Here is a 17,443-nt window from a genome sequence, read left to right as displayed (position 1 = left end):
GGTAAACGCGGACTTCAAAAACTCTCGGGCACGGAGATCACGAATGCGGGAACTTGTGAGCCAAGTATTTGCGAACGCTGAAATCGGAATAGTCGGCCTAGTGACATATATCGCGCACAGGAAACCGACAAGCACCACAGGTGAGCGGGCTGCTTAAATACCCCCCGGGCTCCTCCCATAAATTCAGGCCACCATACTGGCCTTCCTACTTATGAAAAAAAATCATTCATTCAAAAATTTCACTTTGGTACTAATAAAGTATTCTGATTTTGATGTTGTGTATTATTATTTAACCCCTGAGTGTTTATTGATCCTAATCAATGATATTTGATGGTTGATATTTCCTAATCAATACTATTGATTATCCATAGTCAGGGCCCCCGACATTATCCAACATTCCTCTGTAATGCCAGGGAAGATCAGGTCCCGGGAACAAGTGAAACTACATCAGAGAGGAGCACACAGGAGAGTTCTGGATGGTCAGCAGTGCACTGATTTTAGGATTTTTTTATTTGTCAAAGTTTGTCCTGGAACACGGCGTCACTTGACTCTGTCCTTTGTGGTTTATCCCCCTGACACAATCATCCCATTCCCCGGGTACAATGGGGTCATTGAGGGTCCTGACGTGACGTTCCTTGCACTAAGAGGACGGTGGCCCCGGGTGACAATAATAATCAATTGTCTTCTCTTGTTGTGTCCCCAGATCTGGTCACCTCCAGCCCGACACACGTCCGTTCCTGGCAGGGGATGCTGTGAGAAGAACGAGGGTTTAAAAAATATCGCCTTTATTTTTTTTTCTTCTGAGCGAAAAGGTAACAATTTATTATTATTATTTTTTAATATTATAATTATTATTTTTAATATTATAATTATTATTATTGTTGTGTTAGCAAATCAGAGCCGTACCGGGACAGGAATGATTGTGTGTGTGGGGAGGGGGGGAAGGGTTAAAGTGATTCAGCATTTTTGAGTAGCAATGTAGAGGTAGGGGCGCAGTCAGCAGTAAATGGTTTCAAACATGCTTAGGACAAACAGAGATCTATAGTCCAAAAAAAGTAAAAAAAAAAAAAAAAGAAAGTAAAAAAAAATTTTAAAATTACAAAAAAAAATTATATATATATATATATATATATATATATATATATATATAGTGTGTGTGTGTGTGTGTGTGTATATATATATATATATACTGTGTGTGTATATGTATGTATATATATATATATATATATATATATATATATATATATATATATAAAGCACCAACGAGCAGGACCCTCTGATCCTCCTCCTGTATTGAATTGTATTGTACTGTTTGCCCTCATGTTGTAAAGCACTTCGCTTACTGTTGGCGCTATATAAACCCTGTATAATAAGAATAATAACAATAACAATATATAATTATTTTTATATATATATTTTTTATATATATACTGTGTGTCTGTATATATATATATATATATATATATATATATATATATATATATACAGACACACAGTATATATATATATATATATATATATATATATATATATATATATATATATATATATAAAAGGAAAAAAAAGAAAAAATTATTTATTTATTTTCTTCCATATATATATATATATATATATATATACTGTGTGTGTGTTTGTATATATATATATATATATATATATATATATACAAACACATAAATAAATACATTAATAATAATAATAATAATAATAATAATAATTATATATATATATAATTATTATTATTATTATTATTATTAATTTATTTATTTATTTTCTTCTTTTTCATTTTTTTTCCTGTATAGCTAGATAGATACAGTAAATGCCCATACACATACCTCCTTGGAAGTTTTAATTTTTTTTTTTTTAGACCGATTAACAGAAATGAAATGTCAAAGATGTCACAGGGAGAACAAGTCTAATTTAGTTTAATTAAAGCATATTAATTGACCGAAAACACAAAAATGACATTGCATAAATCTACACCCTCTTTTATTATATGACACACAGGGATTATTCCTGATGCTTAGCTCACCAATGCAGGTAAACTCTCTAACCTAAAAGAGTGGTGGCAGAAAAAAAAAAAAATGGTCCATCAAGTCTGCCATTTTTTTTTTTAATGAAAAAAAATAGCATTTTCAGCATTTATTAATTTATTTATTCAAAAACACCAAGATCGGTGTTTTTGAATACTTCAGATTTTCAAAAAATGGTGCCGTTGACATCTCTTCTAAGTTAGAGTGTCCACCTGCATTGGTGAGCCAAGCATCAGTAATGATTCCTGTCATATTAAAGTGAGTGTAGACTTATGCAATGAAACTTCAGTCAATGAAAATGTTTCAATTTAATTAAATTAGACTTTGACACTGTCATTTTGTCATTTTTGTTAACTAGTTAAAAAACAAAAGAAACATGGAAACATTCAAGGAGGAGGAGGTATATGTATGGGCATTGTATGTACGTATGTATGTATATATAGTATCTCACAAAAGTTAGTACACCCCTCACATTTTTGTAAATCTTTATTTCTATCTTTTCATGTGACAACACTGAAGAAATGACACTTTGCTACAATGTAAAGTAGTGAGTGTACAGCTTGTATAACAGTGTAAATTTGTTGTCCCGTCAAAATAACTCAACACACAGCCATTAATGTCTAAACCGCTGGCAACAAAAGTGAGTACACCCCTAAGTGAAAATGTCCAAATTGGGCCCAATTAGCCATTTTCCCTCCCCGGTGTCATGTGACTCGTTAGTGTTACAAGGTCTCAGGTGTGAATGGGGAGCAGGTGTGTTAAATTTGGTGTTATCGCTCTCACTCTCTCATACTGGTTACTGGAAGTACAACATGGCACCTCATGGCAAAGAACTCTCTGAGGATCTGAAAAAAAGAATTGTTGCTCTACATAAAGATGGCCTAGGCTATAAGAAGATTGCCAAGACCCTGGAACTGAGCTGCAGCACGGTGGCCAAGACCATACAGCGGTTTAACAGGACAGGTTCCACTCAGAACAGGCCTCGCCATGGTCGGCCAAAGAAGTTGAGGTCACATGCTCAGCGTCATATCCAGAGGTTGTCTTTGGGAAATAGACGTATGAGTGCTGCCAGCATTGCTGCAGAGGTTGAAGGGGTGGGGGGTCAGCCTGTCAGTGCTCAGACCATACGCCGCACACTGCATCAAATTGGTCTGCATGGCTGTTGTCCCAGAAGGAAGACTCTTCTAAAGATAATGCACAAGAAAGCCTGCCTGCTGAAGACAAGCAGACTAAGAACATGGATTACTGGAACCATGTCCTGTGGTCTGATGAGACCAAGATAAACTTATTTGGTTCAGATGGTGACAAGCGTGTGTGGAGGCAACCAGGTGAGGAGTACAAAGACAAGTGTGTCTTGCCTACAGTCAAGCATGGTGGTGGGAGTGTCATGGTCTGGGGCTGCATGAGTGCTGCCGGAACTGGGGAGCTACAGATCATTGAGGGAACCATGAATGCCAACATGTACTGTGATATACTGAAGCAGAGCATGATCCCCCCCTTCAGAGACTGGGCCGCAGGGCAGTATTCCAACATGATAATGACCCCAAACACCTCCAAGATGACCACTGCCTTGCTAAAGAAGCTGAAGGTAAAGGTGATGGACTGGCCAAGCATGTCTCCAGTCCTAAACCTTATTGAGCATCTGTGGGGCATCCTCAAATGGAAGGTGAAGGTCTCTAACATCCACCAGTTCCGTGATGTCGTCATGGAGGAGTGGAAGAGGACTCCAGTGACAACCTGTGAAGCTCTGGTGAACTCCATGCCCAAGAGGGTTAAGGCAGTGCTGGAAAATCATGGTGGCCACACAAAATATTGACACTTTGGGCCCAAGTTGGACATTTTCACTTAGGGGTGTACTCACTTTTGTTGCCAGCGGTTTAGACATTAATGGCTGTGTGTTGAGTTATTTTGAGGGGACAGCAAATTTACACTGTTATACAAGCTGTACACTCACTACTTTACATTGTAGACAAGTGTCATTTCTTCAGTGTTGTCACATGAAAAGATAGAAGAAAATATTTACAAAAATATATTATAATATACACAATGCTGTGAAAAAGTATTTGCCCCTTTCTGATTTTTTTATTTGTTTTGCATATTTGTCACACTTAGCTGAATCGGACCATCAAACAACATTTATTATTACACAAAGATAACCCGAGTAAATACAAAATGCAGTTTTTAAATGCTGGTTTCATTGATTAAGGCAACAAAAAGCTGTCCAAACCTGCCTGGCTTTATGTGAAAAAGTAATTGCCCCCCTAAACCTAATAACTGGTTGCGCCACCCTTGGCGGCAACAACTGCAATCAAGAGTTTGCGATAACTGGCAATGAGTCTTTCACATCGCTGTGGAGCAATTTTGGCCCACTCTTCTTTGCAGAATTGTTTCAATTCAGGCACATCGGAGGGTTTTCCAGCATGAACAGCCTGTGTAAGGTCAGGATACAGCATCTCAGTAGGCTTTGACTAGGCCACCCCAAAACCAAAATTTTGCTTTGTTTGAACCATTTGGAGGTGGACTTGCTGTTATTTGTCCTGCTGCATAACCCAAGTGCACTTGAGGTCACGAACTGAAGGCCGGACATTCTCCTTCAGGATTTTCTGGTAGAGCTCAGAATTCATGGTTCTGTCAATTATGGTAAGTCGTCCAGGACCTGAAGCTGCAAAGCAGCCCCAGACCATCACGCTACCACCACCATGTCTGACTGTTGATGTTCCTGTTATGAAATGCTGTATTCATTTTATGCCAGATGTAACGGGACGCACAGCTTCCAAAAAGTTACATTTTTTGTCTCATCAGTCCACAGAATATTAAAAGTCATGGGGACAATCAAGATGTTTTTTGGTAAATGTGAGATGAGCCTTTGTGTTCTTTTTTGGTCAGCAGTGGCTTTGGCCTTGGAACTTTCCCATGGATGCCATTTTTTTGCCCAGTCTCTTTCTTATTGTTGAATCGTGAACCTTACCTGAGGTACAAGAGGCCAGCAGTTCTTTAGATGATGTTCTGGGTTCTTTTATGACCTGGATGAGTCGTCGTCATGCTCTTGGAGTCATTTTTGTAGGCCGTCCACTCCTGGGAAGGTCCACCACTGTTCCAAGTTATCTCCATTTGTGGATAATGGCTCTCCCCGTGGTTCACTGGAGGTCCAAAGCCTTAGAAATGGCTTTGAAACCCTTCCTAGACCGATACATTACTTTGTTTCTAATTTGTTCTTGAATTTTTTTAGACTGTGGCGTGACGTGTGGCTTTTTGTGATCTGTTAGTGTGCTTCACTTTGTCAGACAGCTTCTATTTATGTGATTTCTTGATTCAACAGGTCTGGCAGTAATCAGGCCTGGGTGTGGCAAGTGAAATTTAACTCAGCTTTCCAGAAAATTGAGGTTAATCACAGTTCATTCATGATTCAGTATGGGAGGGGGCAATGACTTTTTCACATGGGGCCAGGCAGGTTTTAACATCTTTTTTCCCTTAATAAATGAAATAATAATTTAAAAACTGCATCTTGGATTTACTCGGGTTATCTTTGTGTAATAATAAAATGAGTTTGATGAGCTGAATCATTTAAGTGTGAGAAATATGCAAAAAAAAATAAAAAAATCAGGAAGGGGGCAAATACTTTTTCACACGACTGTATATACACTATATTACCAAAAGTATTGGGACACCTGCCTTTACATGCTCGTGAACTTTAACCGCTTGCCGACCGCCGCATGTATATATACGTCCACACAATGGCACGGACAGGCAAATGGGCGTACAGGTACGTCCCTTTAAATTTGCTGCCGTGCCATCGCGCATGCGCCTGCCGCAAGCTCCGTGAGTGTGATCGCGGGTCCCGCAGGCTCGAAGTGCGCGTGGATACCCGCGATCGTCTCACAGAGAGGAAGAACGGGGAAATGCTGATGTAAACAAGCATTTCCCCGTTCTGCCTAGTGACAGGACACTGATCACCGATCCCTGTGTTTAGGAGCGGTGATCAGTGTCATGTCACACACAGCCCCCCCCCCCACAGTTAGAATCACTCCCTAGGACACACTTAACCCCTACAGCGCCACCTAGTGGTTAACCCCCTTCACTGCCAGTCACATTTACACAGTAATCAATGCATTTTTATTCGCACTGATCGCTGTATAAATGACAATGGTCCCAAAATAGTGCCAAAAGTGTCTGATGTGTCCACCATAATGTCGCAGTCATGATAAAAATCGCAGATCGCCGCCATTACTAGTAAAAAAAAAAAAAAATTAATAAAAATGCTATAAAACTATCCCCTATTTTGTAGACGCTATAACTTTTGCGCAAAGCAATCAATAAATGCTTATTGCGATTTTTTTTTTTTACCAAAAATATGTAGAAGAATACGTATCGTCCTAAACTGAGGGAAAAAAATTTTGATATATTTTTTGGGGATATTTATTATAGCAAAAAGTAAAAAATAATGCGTTTTTTTTTCAAAATTGTCGGTATTTTTTTGTTTATAGCGCAAAAAATAAAAACCGCAGAGGTGATCAAATACCACCAAAAGAAATCTCTATTTGTGGGAAAAAAAGGACGTCAATTTTGTTTGGGAGCAACATTGCACGACCGTGCAATTGTCAGTTAAAGCGACGCAGTGCCGAATCGCAAAAAGTGCTCTGGTCTTTGGCCAGCCAAATGGTCCGGGGCTTAAGTGGTTAATGGCATCCCAGTCTTAGTCGGTAAGGTTCAATATTGAGTTGGCCCACCCTTTGCAGCTATAACAGCTTCCACTCTTCTAGGAAGGCTGTCCACAAGGTTTAGGAGGGTGTCTATGGGAATGTTTGACCATTCTTCCAGAAGAGCATTTGTGAGGTCAGGCACTGATGTTGGATGAGAAGGCCTGGCTCGCAGTCTCCTCTTTAATTCATCCCAAAGTTGCTCTATCAGGTTGAGGTCAGGACTCTGTGCAAGCCTTGGATAAGCGAGTTTAGGGTGGAGGAACTTGACTGGCCTGCACAGAGTCCTGACCTCACCCCAATAGAACTCCTTTGAGCTGAATTCCCCAGTTGTCAATTTTGCCTCATTTGCAACTTTATACATTTTGCGAAAAATCCCTTAAATGAACACATTAGTGCTGGATAATTCACACAGAGCAGACGTACATGTCGTTTTTGCAGGATGATTAGGGGTGGTAAAAAATAGGCAGTTGAACCACATTTTTTCTGCCTCCTGGCTGCCCTACTTTGTGTTTTGTGGAACTAAATGTTGTAGTGATTAATGAGAAGAGACAATCACTACAACATTTAGTTCCACAAACAGTCACGATTTTATTGTGTTTGTCATATTTTCTAATGGTGATGTATGCACCGATTTATTATCTCTGTAATTAATAAAACTTTATATGTTATTATATATTTAGATTTAATATTTGAGTTGCCCTTAAAGTCCCACTGCACTGGTGGGTACCTTTTTTTTGTGCACATATTCAGTGACAATTTGGGGGCCTGTTATGGTATAAAGAATTTGTGCCGAAATATTTTGCTCACCACACCAAAAAACAAAAATAGGAAATCTTGTCTTGGAAGTCGTGGGAATTCAAGGCTAAGGGTGGTCTGAAGAGGTCTACATGCCCTTGGCCATCCCAGCTGCCTTTACTGCCTTCCCTTTCCTCTGTGCTGAAGTTCTTTGAACGTGAACATTTTCACACACCTTGCTCATTCCTTTGTGCCTTCCAGAGGTTTGCGAACAAAGAGATGGAGACATATCGGAAGGCCGTTGGGTTCCTGTTATTGCGCACTATATTTAGGCTCCCTGCTATGTTTAGGTTATGCAGCTCCTGGGGATGAGGGCAATGAGGATAATGAATAGCTCCTGCAGATGTTACAGAAGCAGAGCCCTGGTAACCGGCAGACAATACTTCTGTCTGTAGCAGCTCTGTGTGTCTACACTTTATTACACAATACCTGCTGAGCATGATGAAGGGATGTTCGCCTAGTATGCACCATTGTAGTCCTCTAGATGTCTGAGATTCTCATCGGTTCTAGCCACAGACAGGGAAATATCTCACCACTTTCAGTGAATAATTAATTTGCTTGCATTGTCAATGGTGCCCAACTGAACCCGATCAGGTTTTTTCCGGATCTCCGAGTTAGTGCCTGGCTGGCAAAAGGTCCATTCCCTTTTTACTGAAGAAAATAAACTTTCAGTCATTGGTTGTGGAGACTCTTCACCATTCTGGAAACTCCTGCAGTAGAATGTAAATTAGGAGGCGAAGGAAAAAGAACTTACAAATGACTGAAGGCACCCTGGGCCACAAAGATAAAATGTGAGAGATGGCCACCAGGTCTCAGTGGTGGAAAGGCAGAGGTGGCTTTTAGGATTCAGTGGTGAAATGGCAGAGGTAGCCTCTAATATACAATAGTGAATCTGCAGAGGTGGCTTCCAGGTCTTGGTGGTGAAACGGCAGAAGTGGCTTCCAGGTTTTAATGGTGAAACGGCAGAAGTGGCTTCCAGGTCTTGGTGGTGAAACGGCAGAAGTGGCTTCCAGGTCTCAATGGGAAATGGTAGAGGTGGATTTCAGGTCTTAATGGTGAAATGGTAGCAGTGGCCTCCAGGTCTCAATGGTGAAATGGAAAAGGTGGCCTCTGGGTCTCAATGGTGAAATGGCAGAGGTAGCCTCCAATTTACAATAGTGAATTTGCAGTGGTGGTTTCCAGAACACAGTGGTGAAATGGCAAAGGTGGCCTCCAGATTCACTGGTGAAATAGCAGCAATGGTCTCCAGTCCTCAATGGAAATGACAGATGTAGCCTTCAGGTCCCAATGATGAAATGGCAGCTTTGGTCCCCAAGGCCTCAATAGCAAATGGGCAGAGGTAGCCTCCAGGCTTCCAACCGTGAAATGACAGATCCTCACAGGGTCATTTCTACATGCCTGCCACGTACACAAACCAGAAGAGATAAAAGACAGATCTTTAATTGTAAAGCAATACGATAACACAGCATGAGTTCCACCACAGATTCTTAACCACTTCCCGCCCGGTCTATAGCAGAATGATGGCCAGGCGGTGGTTCAGTTATCCTGACTGGGCGCCGCACTCCCGTGTGGACATGCATCGCGGTGATCGGTGGTGCGGTGTGTCAGTCTGACACACCACTACACCGATCTCGGTAAAGAGCCTACTGTGTAGCGTCACATATGGGGACCCATCGCATTTGGCTACCCACTGGAGTGCGCATGCGCGACGCCGCCATATGCGTTCCAACACTTTTATGACAAAACAGCACAGTAAAAGCGGCTCCACCGCTAAGTCCAGGTTTAAGCCACTTTGCAGCAGGGCCCCTCGCGGGCTCGCTTCACTTGCCATGCTTCGGGCACAGCCTCGCTTCGCTCGGCATAATTATATTCTAACTCTATGTCCACTTGGATGGTGGGGCTTGAACCTGGACTTAGGGGTGGAGCCACATAATAACTGCACAAGCGCAGTTCAACGTCAGTTCCGTCACACTATCTGACGGTTTTACTGTGTCGCAAAAGTGTTGGAACGCATTTGGCGGCGTCGCGCATGCGCACTTCAGCGGGTAGCCAAATGTGATGGGTCGCCATATGTGACACTACACCGGCATAGGCTCTTTACCACGTGATCAGCTGTGTCCAATCACGGCTGATCACGATGTAAACAGGAAGAGCCGTTGATCGGCTTTTCCCCACTCGCGTCTGACAGACGCGAGTAGAGGACAACCGATCGGCGGCTCTCCTGACAGGGGGGGTCTGCGCTGATTGTTTATCAGCACAGCCCCCCCCTCAGATGCCCACACTGGACTACCAGGGAAGCCCCCAGGACCACCAGGGAAGCCCCCAGCATGTGGATGGCCAGGTACATCCCCCATGGCCATCCACATGTGAAAAAATATACCCACAATATGCCAATCAGTGCCCACAAATGGGCACTGACTGGCACCTCTGTGGCACATTACAAAACAGGGATGCCCAGCAATGCCACCAATCAGTGCCACCCATCAGTGCCCATCAGTGCCACCTATCAGTGCCCATCCGTGCCCATCAGTTCCCACCTATCAGTGCCCATCCGTGCCACCTATCAGTGCCACCCATAAGTACCCATCAGTGCCACCTATGAGTGCCCATCAGTGCCGCATACCAGTGCCACCTATCAGTGCCCATCATTGAAGAAGAAAATGTACTTATTTACAAAAAAAGTAACAGAAACAAAGAAAAAACTTGTTTTTTTTTTTCAAAATTTTTGGTCTTTTTTTATTTGTTGCGCAAAAAATAAAAATTGCAGAGGTGATCAAATACCACCAAAAGACAGCTCTATTTGTGGGCAAAAAAATGATTAAAAAAACGTTTGTGTACAGTGTAGCATGACCACGCAATTGTCATTCAAATTGCAACAGCGCTCAAAGCTGAAAATTGGCCTGGGCAGGAAGGTGTCTAAGTTCCCGGTATTGAAGTGGTTAAAGTGACACTAAAGTAAATTTTTTATTTTTTTAAATAACAAACATGTTATACTTACCTCCACTGTGCAGCTAGTTTTGCACAGAGTGGCCCCCGAACCTCCTCTTCTGGGGTCCCTCGGCGGCTGTCTCGGCTCCTCCCCACTTAAGATAACCCCCTGGGTGAAGCGCTCTCCCCTGGGGGGGGTTACCTTGCGGGCGCGCTCCCAATTCCAGCGTCCATAGACGCCGAATGCATGACTCGGCCCCGCCCCCCTGGTCATTGGATTTGATTGACAGAAGCGGGAGCCAATGGCTGCGCTGCTATCAATCTGTCCAATCAACAGCCGAGAACCCCGGGCAGAGAGACGGCGCGTCCCCGTGGGACAAGTTCGAGGGGTCAGGTGAGTAAAACATAATGCGTAGGATGCATTAAGGTGAAAAAACACGAACCTTTACAACCCCTTTAATGTAGAAGTCCAGCCGAACACTAAAATCCCTGCATGTACAGACATCCACGATCCAACACTCACCTATCTAGCCCTGTAAAGAAAATATCGGTATACATACCTTTTTTGAAGCCACTCCGGTCCGGTCTCCAGCGGCGAAAGCTCTGTAGAGGACACGGCCGACAATGGCTGTGAAATGAATGGGGAGTGACGTCATTTATAGACTTACTATGGGGTCTTCCGCTGTCGGCTGCCTCCTCTGCACCCACCTCCACAGTGAAGCCGCAGCTGACAGCTCAGCGTTGGATCGGGTCGGATTGGTTTCAGAAAAGGTATGTATACTGATTTCTTCTTTGCAGGGCTAGATAGGTTAGTTTTAGATCTAGTGGCGGCTGGAACTCAGCACAGGGATGGTGGGAACCCCTCATAATGGGCACAGCAGGTGTTCAGACCAGGGAACTCAGCACAGGGATGGTGGGAACCCCTCATAATGGGCACAGCAGGTGTACAGACCTGGGAACTCAGCACAGGGATGGTGGGAACCCCTCATAATGGGCACAGCAGGTGTTCAGACCTGGGAACTCAGCACAGGGATGGTGGGAACCCCTCATAATGGGCACAGCAGGTGTACAGACCTGGGAACTCAGCACAGGGATGGTGGGAACCCCTCATAATGGGCACAGCAGGTGTACAGACCTGGGAACTCAGCACAGGGATGGTGGGAACCCCTCATAATGGGCACAGCAGGTGTACAGACCTGGGAACTCAGCACAGGGATGGTGGGAACCCCTCATAATGGGCACAGCAGGTGTACAGACCTGGGAACTCAGCACAGGGATGGTGGGAACCCCTCATAATGGGCACAGCAGGTGTTCAGACCAGGGAACTCAGCACAGGGATGGTGGGAACCCCTCATAATGGGCACAGCAGGTGTACAGACCTGGGAACTCAGCACAGGGATGGTGGGAAGTGCGGAATATTGTGTCACTTCCGGTTTCCCCAGCATGTAAACAAATAATTTTTGACTTGCAGAAATCATCTGATCAAACAGATCTCAGTGCGATTTGATGCTTTTATGGGCAGAGGAGAGATCTGGTATTTAATAGACTCCAGATGTCTCGTAAAGAGTACATTATCACTGCTTATTGCTATCATAAGGGATATTTATATTCCTTGTGGCAGCAAATAAAAGGGATCAAATTTTTTTTAAAGAGAGAGTGTAAAAATAAAAAAAATTAAAATAAAATAAATAATAATAATAAAAAAATGTAGCTGCTTCCTGTCCATGCCATAGCCAAAAGACGGCTACAAAGTGGGCTTCCAGTTCTGGGAGGGCGTCTCTGGATCAGTGTAAAAAAAAAAAAAAAATACAGATTTTTACATGTCAGAATAGTAGAAGAAACTAACCAAAAAAAAAAAACTCTGTTTCAATAAATGACTGAATAATGTTTGCTGAAACGTGGCAGCTTTTGCTGTGCCAACTCATGCCCATCATTTTATTCTCTAGGGCCTCTGCATAAAAAAAATATATATACTTTTTGGAGATTCTAAGTAATTTTCCACCAAAAAATACTGATTGTTACATGTCAGAATAGTCCTGGTCTTCAAGAAGAAACTCACCAAAAAAAAAAAAAAAATCCTACATTTTAAAAAAACAGCCGAATAACGTTTGTTGAAACGTGGCAGCTCTTCCTGTGCCACCTCATGCCAAGAAGGTCCCGGGTCTGGAGGAATCTGGCTCCGGTTTTACACGCAGCCGTTCTCATTTTGCTTAGCTAAACGCTTTAGTTTTATTCACCCCGGGCCCCCCCCCCCCATCTCTGTCTAGAAAGCCGTAATGAGTCGCAGCCCAACGCAGAAGAGGGCTAATCCTCCTTTGAAGAAGACGGGAGATGGTCAGAAGAAAGTGTGATTCAGCACAGGGGAGGGTTCGTGACTCAAACTCCCCACATCCTCAAATCCTTCGAGAGAAACCCAAAAGAAGACCAAACTTCCTTCACACACACAAAAAAAACGTCAGTCCTGGAGGAAACTCGAGAGGAAGATGATTGTTCGGAGAACTTCTGCCGTCCGGACTCGTCAAGGCTGAGCTGTTCTTCATGCATCTGGAGGGAAGGCGGGCGGCCCATCGAAGAGCCATGGCTGGATTTTTCTGAGTAGGTACCACCTTGACCATTTTTTTTTTTTTTTCCCGGTAAAATAACCTTTATTTTTATTTTTTTTTACGATGGAAATCATTTGTTGGCCTTCAGCTTCTCCGGGACGGGGTCTTTCCCTTTCTCCGGCTATAAATTCGACTTTTTTCTTTCGTGCGTTTAAAAATAGCTCATTCCCGAGACCCCCCCCCCCCCTCCCTAGCCCCGAGCCCCGTATTGGCCTCACGTTTGCAGGATCTCTGCGCCAAATGGAGCCGCTTTGATTCTGCTTTTTTTTTGATGAGAAACACATTGCGTTGCTCAACCCGGAGATCCTACAGGCGGCTGAGCTTGGCGTGAAGGCTATTAAAAGAGAAGGCGGCGAAGATACCGGACGAAACAGAGATTTACTGAACCTGGAGGGTACGAAATATGGAGCCGCCGTGCCGGGTAGCCAATCAGCTTCTAACTTCAGCTTCTTCAATGAAGGTTCGACAAAGAAAGCTGGAAGCTGATTGGCCACCGTGCACAGCTGCACCAGATTTTCCACGCTCCGGTTTTAGTAAATCAGCCGCCCCTCTGTAATAAATGGAGGGCATGGCGTGGCACAGGACAGCACGCTGGGGCTTGTAGTCCCCCCAACAGTCTCTGAGCCTGGAGTATATCAAAACTCTTTTGTATTGCTTTAAAGAATTGTGAAGCTTTGTCTCCGTTATTGGTTTATTACATACTCCTTTTTTTTCTTTTCTTTTTTTTTTTCTTAATAGTAGAAGTGGTTTATGTTTCCTTTTTGCTCCCCCCTCCTTTACCTAAAGTGGTATTCATGAAAAATGGAATAGATTGCATGTAGATGTGGTGGCTGCATTAGTTTTATTTTTTTATTTTTAGGTCTTTATTTTCACTTGGTGATCCTGCCAGTTAGTCATTTTGTTTTGCAACTTCCTCTGACAGGCCAAGCTGTCCAGCAAAAATGGCAGTTGGAGGGTTAAGACCAACTATTTACCACTGACAGGGGTGTTTATAATCAGTGCTGGAAGGAGGTCATCCAGAGCCCAGGGCAAAGTTGCAAAATTGTGCCCCAACCTTTACAACACCCCCCACCCACCCAAGGTCCCCACCCAGCAGTCACTCACTTGTCATAAATCACTGCCGCTGTCACTACCTCTGTCAGCCTTGTAACAGAAGAAAGGCGCCCCCCCCCATCCCTACAGTAAACCATTGGGCCCAGGGCAGGCGTCCCTCTCACCCACCCCTTGTCCCTCTCGCCCACCCCCTGTCCCTCTCACCCACCCCCTCACCCACCCCCTGTCCCTCTCACCCACGCCCTGTCCCTCTTGCCCATGCCCTGTCCCTCTCACCCACCCCCTCACCCACCCCCTGTCCCTCTCACCCACGCCCTGTCCCTCTTGCCCATGCCCTGTCCCTCTCGCCCACCCCCTGTCCCTCTCGCCCACCCCGTGTCCCTCTCGCCCACCCCGTGTCCCTCTCGCCCACCCCCTGTCCCTCTCGCTCACCCCGTGTCCCTCTAGCCCACCCCCTGTCCCTCTCGCCCACCCCGTGTCCCTCTCGCCCACCCCGTGTCCCTCTTGCCCACCCCCCGTCCTGGCCCTGCTTGCAATGATCAGCTTTTATTCATTTATGCAAAACCTTTATCCCAAGAGAAAAAAAAAAAAACACGTGGCTGTAAGGCCTAGTTTACACTTGTGGTAGAAGGTCGGTAAAAATAAGCAGTTGAGCTGTGCTTTTTCAACCACCACCACCCCCCAACGCCCCCCTCAATTGCCCCCCTTTGCTGCAAAGGCGATCGGACTGGGATGTACACATGCTGCGGCCACAGCAAAAATTAAGCTCCCTGTTGCGTTCGGCGGGCAGTAATCAATCAAGTGAATGGGGCCCTCCGCAGCCACCCTCTATCAAATGAATGGGGGTCCATCGCAACCGCCCTCAATCAAGTGAATGGGGGCCCATCACAACCGCCCTCAATCAAGTGAATGGGGGCCCATCACAACCGCCCTCAATCAAGTGAATGGGGGCCCATCACAACCGCCCTCAATCAAGTGAATGGGGGCCCATCGCTACCGCATGACATGGCATTTTTGTTTTTGGGGTTTCTACCGCTTCAGGCGCCCCATCACCATTCACCTGAAACCTATTTTATAGTCTTGTGTTCCAAACTTTTCACTGATGAGGAACTTTACTTCAGGGTCCCCATTAGAGTCCTCCTTTCATAAGGGTCCCCATTAGAGTTCCTCTTTACATTACAGTCCCCTTCAGAGTCTCACCTCATATCAGGGTCCCTATAAAAGTCTCTCCTCACGTCAGAATCCCCATCAGAGTGCTCCTTTAAATCAGGGTCCCCATCAGAGTCCTCCCTCACATCAGGGCCCCCATCAGAGTTCTCCCTCACATCAGGGTCCCCATCAGAGTTCTCCCTCACTTCAGGGTCCCCATCAGAGTCCTCCCTCACATCAGGGTCCCCATCAGAGTCCTCCCTCACATCAGGGCCCCCATCAGAGTCCTCCCTCACATCAGGGTCCCCATCAGAGTTCTCCCTCATTTCAGGGTCCCCATCAGAGTCCTCCCTCACATCAGGGCCCCCATCAGAGTCCTCCCTCACATCAGGGCCCCCATCAGAGTTCTCCCTCACATCAGGGTCCCCATCAGAGTTCTCCCTCACTTCAGGGTCCCCATCAGAGTCCTCCCTCACATCAGGGCCCCCATCAGAGTCCTCCCTCACATCAGGGCCCCCATCAGAGTCCTCCCTCACATCAGGGCCCCCATCAGAGTTCTCCCTCACATCAGGGTCCCCATCAGAGTTCTCCCTCACTTCAGGGTCCCCATCAGAGTCCTCCCTCACATCAGGGCCCCCATCAGAGTCCTCCCTCACATCAGGGTCCCCATCAGAGTTCTCCCTCATTTCAGGGTCCCCATCAGAGTCCTCCCTCACATCAGGGCCCCCATCAGAGTCCTCCCTCACATCAGGGTCCCCATCAGAGTTCTCCCTCACATCAGGGTCCCCATCAGAGTTCTCCCTCACATCAGGGCCCCCATCAGAGTTCTCCCTCACATCAGGGTCCCCATCAGAGTTCTCCCTCACATCAGGGCCCCCATCAGAGTTCTCCCTCACATCAGGGTCCCCATCAGAGTCCTCCCTCACATCAGGGCCCCCATCAGAGTCCTCCCTCACATCAGGGCCCCCATCAGAGTCCTCCCTCACATCAGGGTCCCCATCAGAGTTCTCCCTCACATCAGGGCCCCCATCAGAGTCCCCAACCTCCTCTGTAAATTTAGAGTAGTTACCTGTAATAGCTTTTAAAGTGTTGCCTATGGAGAGTACAGAGCACGGGCGTTCCCAGTTTTAAAGCGTGACATGTTTGGTATCTATTTACTCGGCGTAACATCATCTTTTTGTTTTTGCAAAAAAATTGGGTTATGTGTTGTGTTTTTTGCATTAAGATTCAAAAAAGTGTATCCCCCCCAAAAAAATTTGGAACACCCATCAATTTATTCTCTAGGGCCTCTGCTTCTTAAAAAAAAAAATCTGTAATGTTTGGGAGTTCTAAGTAATTTTCTAGCAGAAGAAATGCTGATTGTTACATTGTAACTAGAAGTGTCAGAGAAATGCCCCGGAGCTGAAGTGGAGAAGATGCGTCTGGGGAACACGCCGTACATTTATGAGAGAGGAGCCGCTGGAGATCGCAGCTCTGACTTGTAGGAAGATTCCCCTCCCCCCCCAGTTTTTCCCTTTTATAGTAAAAGAATAAATACAAAAAATCTGCAAGAAATTGGACTCAGATGAGGCCGAGGGACTCCATAGAGGAGACTGAGGCTTTGTCTTCTCCCATCGGGCAGGATATACGATTGTGTGATCTGTACAGCGCTGACCCTAATTATCTGGTGGGAACATTAAAAGTGGCCACATGCGATCAATACGATCATTAAATCGATCGATCAAAGAAACAAAATTAGACTGAGCCCTGGTTCACAGTAACGCGATGCGGGAAACCCACAAGATGCGCTGCGTTTCCCTGCGACGCACCGCACGTCCATGCGATCTGCTGCGGGTGTCAAAGTTATCTTAACGGCACCCTGAAACAGATTGCAAAACGCAGTGCGATTGCCACACCCATGCGATTCCAATAAGAGGGGGGGTTTGCCTGGGTTCACACTAGTGCGATGCAGACACCACATGTGAATCGCACAGGAATCACACCGCCTTCCCGTACGCATCACATGTCATGTATGTGCGGTGCGACTTCAGCCATACATTTTGTATGGCTGAAATCACATCGCAGCCGCACTGAAATGGTGTTCACACCCATGCGATGCGATTCTGGCAATCACACTGCAGTTCGCGATCTGTTTCGGGGCGTCATTAAGATAACATTGACAGCCGCAGCAGATCACATGGAC

General features: G+C 45.2%; 1 protein-coding gene across 3 annotated transcripts in view; it reads left to right on the top strand.

Annotated features, from left to right (window-relative positions):
- The window catches only part of GJC2 (gap junction protein gamma 2), a 111,371-nt gene that overhangs the window by 20,079 nt on the left and 73,849 nt on the right, over nucleotides 1–17,443 (top strand). For 2 of the 3 annotated variants that reach the window (XM_073629470.1, XM_073629471.1), the window contains exon 2: nucleotides 704–812. The gene's annotated coding sequence lies outside the window, so the exon portion shown is untranslated. Of the gene's footprint in view, nucleotides 1–703; nucleotides 813–11,765; nucleotides 13,052–17,443 lie in introns of those variants that run through there. The other variant, XM_073629472.1, reaches the window with a different exon arrangement.

This window comes from Aquarana catesbeiana, linkage group LG05 (assembly GCF_042186555.1).
Source record: "Aquarana catesbeiana isolate 2022-GZ linkage group LG05, ASM4218655v1, whole genome shotgun sequence".
Taxonomy (NCBI): Eukaryota; Metazoa; Chordata; class Amphibia; order Anura; family Ranidae; genus Aquarana; species Aquarana catesbeiana.
The sequence above is the reverse complement of the archived record's forward strand: the minus strand, read 5'-3'. Positions and strand labels throughout refer to the sequence as shown.